At 34.9% G+C, this 11,585-nt stretch overlaps 1 long non-coding RNA gene across 5 annotated transcripts; it reads right to left on the reverse strand.

The window, feature by feature from the left end:
* Positions 1-907: 907 nt before the first annotated feature.
* LOC110720074 lies at positions 908-8,322 on the reverse strand. 5 transcript variants are annotated; one of them, XR_002511257.1, is made up of 9 exons: positions 7,671-8,322; positions 5,002-5,125; positions 4,880-4,921; positions 4,540-4,767; positions 4,314-4,386; positions 3,438-3,481; positions 2,242-3,045; positions 1,506-2,138; positions 908-1,352 (listed from the first exon to the last, which is right to left on the reverse strand). It is a non-coding gene; the product is annotated as an uncharacterized LOC110720074 (long non-coding RNA). The 5 variants fall into 5 exon arrangements; XR_002511255.1 differs by having other exon boundaries at positions 1,506-2,462; positions 2,798-3,045; positions 7,671-8,321; XR_002511256.1 differs by having other exon boundaries at positions 1,506-1,622; positions 2,798-3,045; positions 7,671-8,316.
* Between the last annotated feature and the right edge of the window lie 3,263 nt (positions 8,323-11,585).

An 11,585-nucleotide genomic window follows, 5' to 3' on the forward strand; every position in this document is an offset into this window, starting at 1 on the left:
CCAACCCCTTTGCATTTCTCCTGTCCTTACATCTTTTTTTAGCCTCTTTCTATCTCATCCTTTTTCCTTCATAACACATATTTCTATCTCTCCCATTTTTTCTAACATTTTTTCTCCCGGCCTTGTTCTAGACTACCCCTTATCTCTTTTGAACCGGTATCTCTAATTTCGGCCTACCCTATCTTTTAAACCCTCTTTATCTCTCTCTTGAAACCCTTCACTTTCCTAGTTCCCTTTCTCTCTGTCTCGATGATTCTATCTATTTTGGCCCTTCTTTCTCTACCTCCCTATCCCTTTCTCTCCTTCTCCCCTTCCTCTCCTCCTCTATCTTCTAATCCCTGATCGACTATTCCCGGACTGAGTAATTCTTCAAGTAACTCCTGAATGAACCCTCAATTAACCGTTGACCGAGTAACCCCTGACCGAACTCTTAAAGTAACCTTGACTGAATTACTCAAGTAACTCCTGCCCAAACTCCTTAAATAACCCCTTACCTAGTAACTCGAGTAACCCCTGACCGAGTAACTTAAGTAACCCATGACCGATTAACTCCTCAAGTAAGGAAAGAGGATAAGATAGCGTACCATGGTTAAATCATTATTGCATCTGACATTAGTGAAATCACGATTAAGAGGTTGTGTTAATGTGGCTGTGAGTGATATTGTCTTTCTCTACGATCGTTTGACAGGTGTGGAGTATGTGACAAGCTGTGACATTTAGATGAAGATTACAATATGAATATAGACATGGAGTATGTGACAAGGAGTTTAAATCAGATTACACTTTAAAGCATCCAATACTAATTGTTTAAAATTTTTAAAACGTAACTAATTGCAAACACCTTATTACTTACGCTAAAAAAATTAAACTCATTGCAAAGCATTATACTTCTTACTACTTGATTACATTAATGAAAATATAACTCTTTGAAATTAAGTTAATTTATTATTCCCTTACCAAAAAAATTAGGAAAAGTTTTTAGACTATTGAATTTTTTTATGTACATTTTCCTTTAGAACATTGGTCTTAAGATGAGTAGGTAAAAATAGATCACCCTTGTTTAACAAACTAATTACCCTAGTAAACTAATTATAGTCAACGTGGTTAAAATGTTGATTATTCAACCTTTGTTGCAGTTTCAGCTACATCTTCATCTAAAAAAAGTCGACGTGGAATAACTAGAGGAGACTTGAGTCTTTGATCCCTGACAGTTGTAGATGTAGAGGATAATTTCTGAATCTTTATAGTTGGAGAAATTGATGACGTTTAATGTATAGTGACAGAAGATACTGCTCCAGATACCCAACTTCCAACTCTAGCACTGCAATTTCCTTTATAAAATTTGTTGCAAGCTGAAACCAAGCAATAGGCATAGAGTGAAGAAAAATTATAAAAAACAACAAACTAATAATACAATCCAAGAGAGGTTCTAATCACACAGAAGCACCAAACTTAAAGAGAGTTTTCTTTTGATTAGTGATTATCATATGCTTCGTAGTACATACCTTTGGGACTGTAGAAGGTTCATTTTTCTCGTAGGAGGACACTCTAGAACCTAATGCATTTTCTAAAGCACACCGAACAACGAATTGGTTCTGTAACCTATTCTCGAGTTGTAAAATCTAGAAACAATGTCAAGACAGAAAATAAGTAATCGACAATCAGTTAAAGGGATTTTTGAAGAAAAGGGACCTCAATGCAGAAAGTTTAAGCATAATTCACTTTTGAGTTCTGACCTCTTGTTTCAGTGAATGAGTTTTAACTAAAATAATCAACTAAAATAATTTTTTTTCATCTAAAAAAACAGCCTTTTTAACTAATTCTTTCATCAATGAACATATAATTGACCACAACATCATACTAAAACATACTTTAGTAAAACAGAAAACCAATCCCATGTTTTAGATTATGTTAGCTAATAAATTTAGCATTAGGCCATATATTTGAAGACAAGAATAAACCACAATTCACACCTGCAAGGAATAAATCTTCATCCATATAAAAAATTAGAAGAAAAAAAATGGGGAGAGAGAAATAGAACCAAATCTGAATTCCGATCTTGCACAATAATGCTGTGTATTATCCATAGTAACCAGAAAATCGTGGCCATCCCAGAAAAAGATCCCACAAAATCAAACCTATCAAAGCATCACATTATATGGAAATACCTAAGCAACTTTCACAAAATTGATGCTTAGTTTTGTTCGTCAAAGAAAACACCAGTAGTAATGAACACAATACCTCTATGAGTTTTGAGTCAGAGAGAGAAAAAACCTTCTAAAAAAACACAATGGATCTCGTGTTAAGAACTTGATATTCAGAAAAGAGTTATACACAAAATAATTTCTTATTTACAATAAACTCCCCGCATTGACGTGCTGCCACTAACCTCTCCCATTTCAAGCACCTCAAAATCTCTAATACTACTTTGTATTGTTGTGTTCTCATTAGTTGCTTTCCTTCTGTATATATGCAACATAAGACCTATCATTATTGCCCTGTCATATATTGCGTATGCAGTTGCTTTTCGACAATTGAAACTAAAGAGAGACAATTGCCCTTTGCGACTCCTCATACACCCATAATCAAAATCACCATAAACTCAAACAAGATTGAGAAACAGGACACTTTTTGCATTAATATCATTATCCAATCAAACCTACAAATTGCTATCCCTACTATAAACCTTCAACCCCAATTCAAAAACTAAACATTACCAATGCAAATATAATAATATATCAATTAAAAAAATACAACAAATTAACCCTAAAAAAATTATAAAAGAAAAGAAAGAGACCTTTTTAGTGCATTGAGGAACATCAGGTTTAGACTAAGAACGCAAAGACGAGACCAACGAACAAGCTTCTCCCCGCAATTCTAACTGCCTTTCTTCGATCTTTCTTCTCTTCAGCAGCAACAACAGCAGCAGTAGAAGCAGTTTCTTCATCTGGGTTTTGTTCAGAATCATCAGAAGGTGGGAAATCAGCAACTTCAGCAACCAAACATGGCCGACATTGTTGGGTTCTTGAAGCAAGATTTGAAATTCTAAAAAAAGTAATTAAGAGTAGCTGAAGTGTCGTCTCATTTCAGTTTCTTGGGGGTTTGGGGGAAGGTAAAACAATCATGGCACCAAAATTTCACAACCCTGGATTATATGCTTGGTAGAAATAACAAAATGTCCCTTGTTAGTTATATGAAAATTCTGATTTATAGAAGTTTTTAAATAAAATAAGAACTTAAGCTATAGATGCAATCGCACAAAATATACTCAAATAGAAATAGAGTAATCAACACACATAAAAGTTAGAATGTTTTATGTGGGGAGTCTGAACTCTTAGCATGTGACATCAATTTTCAGTTCTTGAAGAATGAGCAACATAAGCACATCAATAGCACAAAAAAAATTGTAGTACAATTCAAAAAAGATGAATATCTACCATTCATTTTGTGTAGCCTCGAACTGTTTCCAAAGCTCATCGTCCTGAAAAATAAAACGATGAAAAGAACAAAAGATTAAAATCAAAAGTCGGATCAAAAATTAAGAATATGGAAACGAAATTAGGGGCTGACCCTATTAAACCCAGAGGAACCCCCCCCCCAAGCAACAATCATTATCACAAGGCCACAAGATAATTATAAATTTACAATCATGTAAAAAGAATCAAAGGTCCAACATCAAATATTCATCCATTATTCGAATGCACTCAATTACCAACTTTGTATGCATTTAAATGACAAACCCTTTCTAATATTAATTACCATCAAATTTATTCATGAAAGCTATCAATCAAAGCTAATATAAATAAGAAAAACTGAATCAAAAGACTGCATATCAATCGAAAGCGGCAACATCAATTCAAATTTCAAGCTCACAAAATCGAACATCAACATCCCATGCTCTCAACAAATCACAAATTCACTATAACATACTTCACATCATTCAATTCAGTCAGGTATCCACAAATTCAATAAACATCCTAAAATCAACAAAACTTGGCATAGAAATAGCAAATAAATCCGAAAAAAACAAAACCCTAATAAATGGAAACCAAATCAAATCAATCCAAAAGTAATCCAAATAACAAAACTGATGAAAAATTAGTGATTTGCATACCATACCCCATTTTGTCCCGGCAATTAGGTAACGCCAGAATAGTGCAATGCAGTGAGACTAAAGAATGGTAATTTAATTGAGCTATGAGACATACAATCAAGTGGAGTACATGTCATCAAAAAATTTATAATAAAAACAATAAAGCATCAAAATTAGATACACATAGATGTCAAGTTAGCAGATATAGCCCAGAAAAAACCTCTTGCTTCCATTAAAGAAGTCTCGTCATCTTGCTGCAAACCCAAAAAAAAATCGCCAAGCCACCTACAAATCTGTTCGAATTTCACAAAAAAATTGCATAACTTCAATTCATCTTGTTTCTCAATTAATCAAAGTGAAATTCCATCAAATCCACAAAACACAAATATCAACAACAGGAAAAAAAAAAATTCTAGAAATTAAATACAAAAAACAGGTCGAACTACCTGAGTTTTATTCACCTCAAACTTGAATCGAGCACCTTGCTCCATCTTCCTTCTTCTACCTATTTCAGAGAGAAACAGGAGGAAACTACTTCACACCGCAAATAATAGAAACTGAATTTATCGGCATGAAATAAAAAGAAATGAAATTACTGCTGCCATTGCTACAACCATAGAAAACTATAGAATCTCTAGACTCCAAATATCATGATTAGATTTTCCTCCAACATCCTACATTTCATAAAATAACAAAATCAAAAATCATATCCAAGCAACACGCAAAAATCACAAAATCGAATTCAAGTAATCCAAACATAATCGAAAGACAATCAAAAGCCCTAACCGTAACAGAAGAGATCGAAACTCTGATGGAAGAATCATCATCCTTAGCAAAACACAAAAAACACAAATTAATCCAAAAATAAAATGCTGAAAATGCAGTTTCAAGCGAAAGCGAGAGATTACCGAAGAAGAGGAATTGAAGATGAGCTGCGAGTGCGGCCATGGTGAGAGAGTGAGAAGAAGCAGAGGAAGAAACAAGCGAAACCCTAGCTCTAGATTTCCCCAAATGGGAAAAAAACTTATGAACCTGAAAAGAGAGGAGAGAAAGGAGGAAAACTGAAAGGTGAATAATGAAGGTCAGAAAACATATGGCTGAGAGGAAAAGTGAATAATGGGGAAAACAAAAGGTGAAAAAGAGGAGAAGGGGCAAAACTGTAATTGAATATTTTGAGGGGCAAAAGAGTCACCACACTATTACTAAGGATTTTTCAACTTGCCAAGTTCTCACTTTTAATAGTTATAGATTAGCCATGCATATATCATAAAATTATTCGTATAAACTCTAACTCGTAATTCTTACCCAATTATATTAATTTCTTATGAGTATGGGCATAATAATATAGGTATATATTTTTAAGTAAGTTGCTCACAACGTCATGATTCTATAACTCATTGTGTTTATAGAATCACACATTAATTAATGGAGGTTATGACATCATACCAATATTAGCAATCTCACTCATAAGGGTAATTAGGAACAATGCTACATATCATCAAAGAACCAAATTATAATCATAAATTTAAGTTCTCAATATGACATCAAATATCTTTAAACAAAAATTCATATGATCAATGAAATTATATCATCACCCAAATTCAAGTAATCTCGCTCATAAATCAGTCTTATCTGTTTTTTTTTTCTCCTTTCCCTCTCCTCCTTTCTCTCTCCTAAACACTAGCCTCCATTGTTGAATTTTGAAGGGGATTCCATCGGTTTTAATCGGTAGAAAGCCCCAATCCTTGTTTCTTTATTGTTTTTTTAGGTTTATAATAATGTTTCCTCCTATTGGGAGGAACTTTTCTCCCTCTAAAGAAAGGGTTTCCGATCTCATTCGAAAGACAAGGGTTTTTCGACCTCCTTCAAAAGACAAGGTTTATCTCCACTTTTCGAGGGAGAAATTTCTTAGTTTTGAATCCATGGTAGCAGATCTAATGGATTATCGTGAAATTATTTCGTTGGTGAAAAAGTTATCAAGTTTTCGAATACGAACAGATGAATCAGAAGGAAAAATCCTCACGGCTACAAAGGATCGTTAGATTGTCTCTCCAACAAGGCTGTAATTTTCAGCGATATAAGTGGGAGATGCTTCGCAGTGCAAGATCTACTCGACCATCGTAGTTTTTATGAAGAAAAATTCTATTTGATTCAATATCTTATGTATTTGTTAACGTCGAATCTCTATTGTAGATGTCATATGACTTTTAATTAATGAAATATTTTTGCTATTCAAAAAAAAAATAATCTCGCTCATAAAATACCGATATATTACGATCATCGTCAAAGATTTCATTGCATTCCCATACAAATTTAGTCCACAAATATAATTCATGTTCATAAAAATCACTAAAATTATCAAAGTTAGACAGGCTCCTTGAGCAGCAAGCATAGATAGATATATTCATAATAATAGTAAATCATATAGATTATTATAGCAATATTATATTATAGTGCTCTTGAATTATTATAGTATTATTGTATTCATAATAATACAAGTAATTGAAAATTTCTTAGATTATTATAGTAAGCATATGACATACACATAACAAAAAAATAAAAAAATAAAAATAAAAATCATACGATAAGGCGAATTAATGATACCCCTAAAATCAGCAGGCGAAACAGGAAAAGATAAACTATAGTTGTGGCATAATTATCCGTTTACTTAACAAATGAATATTTGATTAGAATATCTACTAGTAAAATGTATACATACAGTTATAGACCCAATGGTTTCCCAACAAAGCAGCATTAGGAACAACTAACGCAACGACAAAAGAGTCTAGCTAAAAGTGGAGCACCAATAGACTCAAACTTGCCAGTAAAACTCTCGTTAACAATCTAAGGGGTCAATAGTATATTAAGAGACACCAGAGGCAGATCCAGGATTTGGGGACAGGGGTAGCGCAACGTATACTAAGTTAAAAATGAGTCAAGACAAATTAATCAATACAAAATTTGGTGGCTGATAATTTTGTGGATTTTGATGAAACAAAGGGGGATTTTCATAATTTGGTGGGTTTTGATGGTTAGAAGGATGATTATCAGGTGGTTCTCTTTGTGTTCTTTTTGAAAAAAAAAAACTAGAAATACTTCTTTCTTGAGATCTCTTCATTGAATTAGATTTCTAAAATTTGTAACATTATTATGTTTTATCAGAACATATATTATTATAATCATATTTGCAAGTTCAATACTTCAATAATCATTACACACAGCTTCAATTGAATTAAAAAAAATAAATTAGAACTTTAACTAGGCAGTAAGTGAGTAAAGCAGTAGGCAATTAGCAAATTTAATTCATCTACATAACAATTAACAACTTCAATTCATAAATCAGCAAGTTAAATTCATTAACAATTCAACATATATAGCAAATTTGGTCAATTCAATTATTATATAAACATGCAAACAACAACATTATACTTCAGTACTTCAAATCTTCAATTCAATTATTCAATATTTCAATTCATAATTGAATTCATAATTTCATACTCAAAATCTCAAATTCTAACCAATAAAAAACAGAACCTTATAGAAAGTTTAAAACAAAAGAGAAAGGAAAGAAGGGGACCTTAATTGGAGCCTTGGAGGATTTGGAGGTCGAGAACACTGAACAGTGAGCACCCCCTGAACACCGTCACTCCGTCAGGTCGTCGACTTGCCGCCGAGAAGAACTTGGGTCGTGAATCGGTGACTCTGTGAGACCGTGACTGAGCAGGGAACTTGAAAAGAGGAACTTCAAGTCTTCAACAAAGCAAAAAGGAGAATAGGAGATGACCAGCCGTCGCCGGTCGCCGGATCTGAAGATTGGAGTACCGAGGAAGGAGAAGGGACGAAGAGAGAGAAAGAGGCGAAGAGGGGTTTTAGGGTTGTATTTTGTGAAGAAAGAGAAAGCCGAATAGCAGATTACCGTTGATTTTTTTTCCTTTTTTTATTTTATTTTATTTATTTATTTATTTATATATTTTTAAAAGGGTAGCACATGCTACCCTTTGTGCCTCTATAGATCCGCCAGAGACACGGGTAGCAACTGAAATAATCACTCACCCCACATTATAGGGGAATTATTAAAAAAAAAACAAAGCCAATGTTAGAATTAAAAAAAAAAAAACAAAGCCAATTGAACTAATCCTTGATAGGTAAAAAATTCAAGAAGTCAAGCACTATGAATAATAATAAACTAATGTATAGTTGAGGAGATGCCCCGCGTTGCTACTTTTTTTTAGTTATGCAACTGTTAATTAATTTTTTTTTAAAAGACATTTAATAATTTGAATGTGTTTTTAATACTTTTGTAATACCATAATTTTGTGTGCAATATTATAACATAACTGACAATTATTTAGATGGTTAAACAATGATTTTTCTTCTTAGAGGTTGAGTGTTCCAACCTCCCATCCACATATTTTTTTTTCTAATTTAGTTGAGGAATCGTATAATGTTATTGTTGGTTGCATAGGTGACGTGGGGTTTTGAGGAATTGAGTTGGTGACATGGCACATTGAAGAATTGAGTACTACCTCCGTTAATGGTTATCTGCAACTTTAGAATATTTTTTATCTCACAAATAATACCCCAAAGTTGCAGATAACCATTAACGGAGGTAGTATATGAAGTGACGCAATGAGGAGTCTACGTGGCACATAGACGTTTTTAGGAACGCCTTTTAATATATTAGTATAGATTCAACTTGACGTTCCACTTTTGAGATATATATATATATATATTCTTTCTTATTTATTATTCATTATTCATTAATTAGTAGTTGGGGGAAAATCAAATATATTGGACAAAATCATGTGCAAATAAAGCAAAGTCTATAAGACACATGATCACCTAAAACAAGAAAATTTATCCAGATACATGTTACAATAAAATAACAATGGACAAAATAAAAGATTGTTAACATTCCATCATATTAGCGAATAAGATTACAAATTATTTCTGAAAACAGAATACTCCTTGGTGCTAGGGTAATGATATCAAGATGTCCTAAAGCTTAGTCCAATGAATGTCCGAATTTCTCTCAGCTCCGCCTTGTTGTTCGAGAGATAGGCTTGCAAAAGAGAGAAGGTTAACTGTCCCGAAGGTGTGACCCGGAAAACCCCTCCGATGCTTAAGTCAGCGAATGTACTTTCTAGAGAGAGAAAGTAGAGAGAGAGTACTTTAGAGAGAGAAAGTAGAGAGAGAAGTTTAGAGAATTAGGAAAAAGTTACCATCATTTATGATTGGAGAACTATTTAAAGATGTACTTTCAGGTGGCAGAAGTTGTACTTAATTGGGCAGATTAGGGGTAAATCCATACTTTGCTGTGACTAATGATGGGCTGGATCATGGAAGGGTATTTTTGTAATTCTAGGTCAATGGGCTTAGGATAGTGGACTTGGCCCAAACATTTAGCCCCACGCGTGATGTGGGAACGAGATCGCATGAAGTTCGGATATCGCGTGGAATGAAGATGAGAGAAGTTGTCATGTAAGATGGAGTAGATTTTGAGGCGTACCCGAGGGCTAAATGCGCCCCAAGCGACTTGAAAGGGTTAAATCCAGCCCCAAGCAATGCATTGAAAGTACTTTAATTATGGTGACAGATCGGTTTTGAGAGCTATGCTTGATGACGGCTTATGGATAACTTGTGGTTTTTCCCCTTTTAGAATATTTTCTTCAGGCTGAGCCCCATGTATCTTGCTGAAGGCATGTCTTGTCTCCATTTTTGACTAAGCTTGGGATTTTAGAGATAAACTGATGATAGTCCAATGCTAATTAAGCTTGTAATTAAGTGTAATCCTTCAATGGCGATTTTCTAGGCTCAAACTTCACCTAGGCTCATTTGAGCAGGGTTTTTGAGGAGCTTCAGTCTCCTTAGCTTCAAAAGTATGAACCCTCACCTCATTTCATTTGTTTCATACTCTTTCATTTGCCTTGGAGAAATTCTAAAAAAATCCTTTCCAATTTTCTTTTAAGTTCTAGAGACTTGAGTACGTGTTCAAGTCACATCACCCAAGTTCACAACATTAAATTCTTCCAAGTTCATCAAGATCTTCAAAAGGTATGTGAAAAATTTTCACTTTTGATTTTTTTTTGTAGATAAAAAAGCATACATAGGCGTTTTTGTACATGAGACTTCCTTGAATTCGACCTTTATTTTGGATTTATGCCTTGAATTTAAGCTGCGATTTTTTTTAATTTTGGGTATTGAACTTTTGATTTTTCGGTTGTGGTTGCTTGAATTTCTAATTTTTGGTGAATTTCTGCTTGGACTGCACTTGACTTGGATTTTGTACTTATTTTTTTTTTAACTTGAATGTTTTTCGGGTAAGGGTGATAGGTTGGGTAGATTAGGCCAAGCACTCGGGGTGTGGAGCGTTGTGAGGCTGAGGATACATGACCAAAGGGATAGGAGAGAGAGAAGAGTGAGATGGCCCAGCTTTCTCCATATGCTACCCCGGGCCGAAAGGGGGGTAAGATGCATGAGAGTGAGGCCAAGGGTGTTGATAGGTTGGAAGGGTAGGCGGTCCTTGGCCGAGGGCCTTTGGTGTGGCTGAGAGGGTGAAAAGGTAGGGAGGACAACGTGGTTACTCCTCGGATCCGATGGGTTGGCATGAGATTCGAGGGGGTTGAGTTGCTGAGGGGGGCGAGAGGTGCGAACCCGCTGAGGGAAAGACAGTTGAGCTCTCGGCCTGGTGCGCGGAGAGAGAGATGAGAGGTCGAGAGAGCAGGGTGCACACATCGAGGGTTGTCGGAGGGGTTGGACTGGTAGGCTGATGGGGTAGGGTGGCTGTCCGAGAGGGTTACCCAAATTTCGAGAGGGTAGACGGGCGTGCCGTTGAGCGACCCAAGGGGTTTAGAAGGGATAAGATCAAGTTAAAGGGTTAAGTTGAATTTATGAGTTTGTTATTTAGGGTTTAAGTGAGATAAAAGGAGGAAAACTAAAGGAGGTGAGCAGGGGTGAGCGAGGCTTTAGATTTGCGAGTTTTCTTTCTGAGGTGAGGTATGTGATCGAGGGTGGAAGTAGGTCGTTGGTCTACTAACCCTAACCAAATTAATCATTTATAATACCTAAACCTACACTAAACTAGTTAGTGGCAAGTAAAGGGTCGAACCACGAAGACTAAGTGTATCAATTTGTGCAAATTAAACTAGTAGGAAAGGTTGTGAAATAGGGAGAGATTAAACCAAACACTACTAAGAGAAAATAACTAAAACTAGGGAAAGTGGAATCCAATCACATCAATGCATTAAACAACATCATACAAATAGATGAAAATGACCTCGATTAGGAACATCAACACACTTAACTCACTCTCGCACAATTAAGCATGTTAATTATCCTACTAAACTAATTCACTCTCATGAACTAGCACTAGCCTAGCAAAGGTATAGAAGAATTTAGGGCTCTCAACCAACTCACTCTCGCACAATTGATTGAAAGCACAATTAAGAGCATAGAATTGATTAGCTAGAAAGATTCTAATCCATAAAAGCAT

The sequence above is a fragment of the Chenopodium quinoa genome, unplaced genomic scaffold (genome assembly GCF_001683475.1).
Source record: "Chenopodium quinoa cultivar QQ74 unplaced genomic scaffold, ASM168347v1, whole genome shotgun sequence".
In the NCBI taxonomy this organism is placed as follows: Eukaryota; Viridiplantae; Streptophyta; class Magnoliopsida; order Caryophyllales; family Amaranthaceae; genus Chenopodium; species Chenopodium quinoa.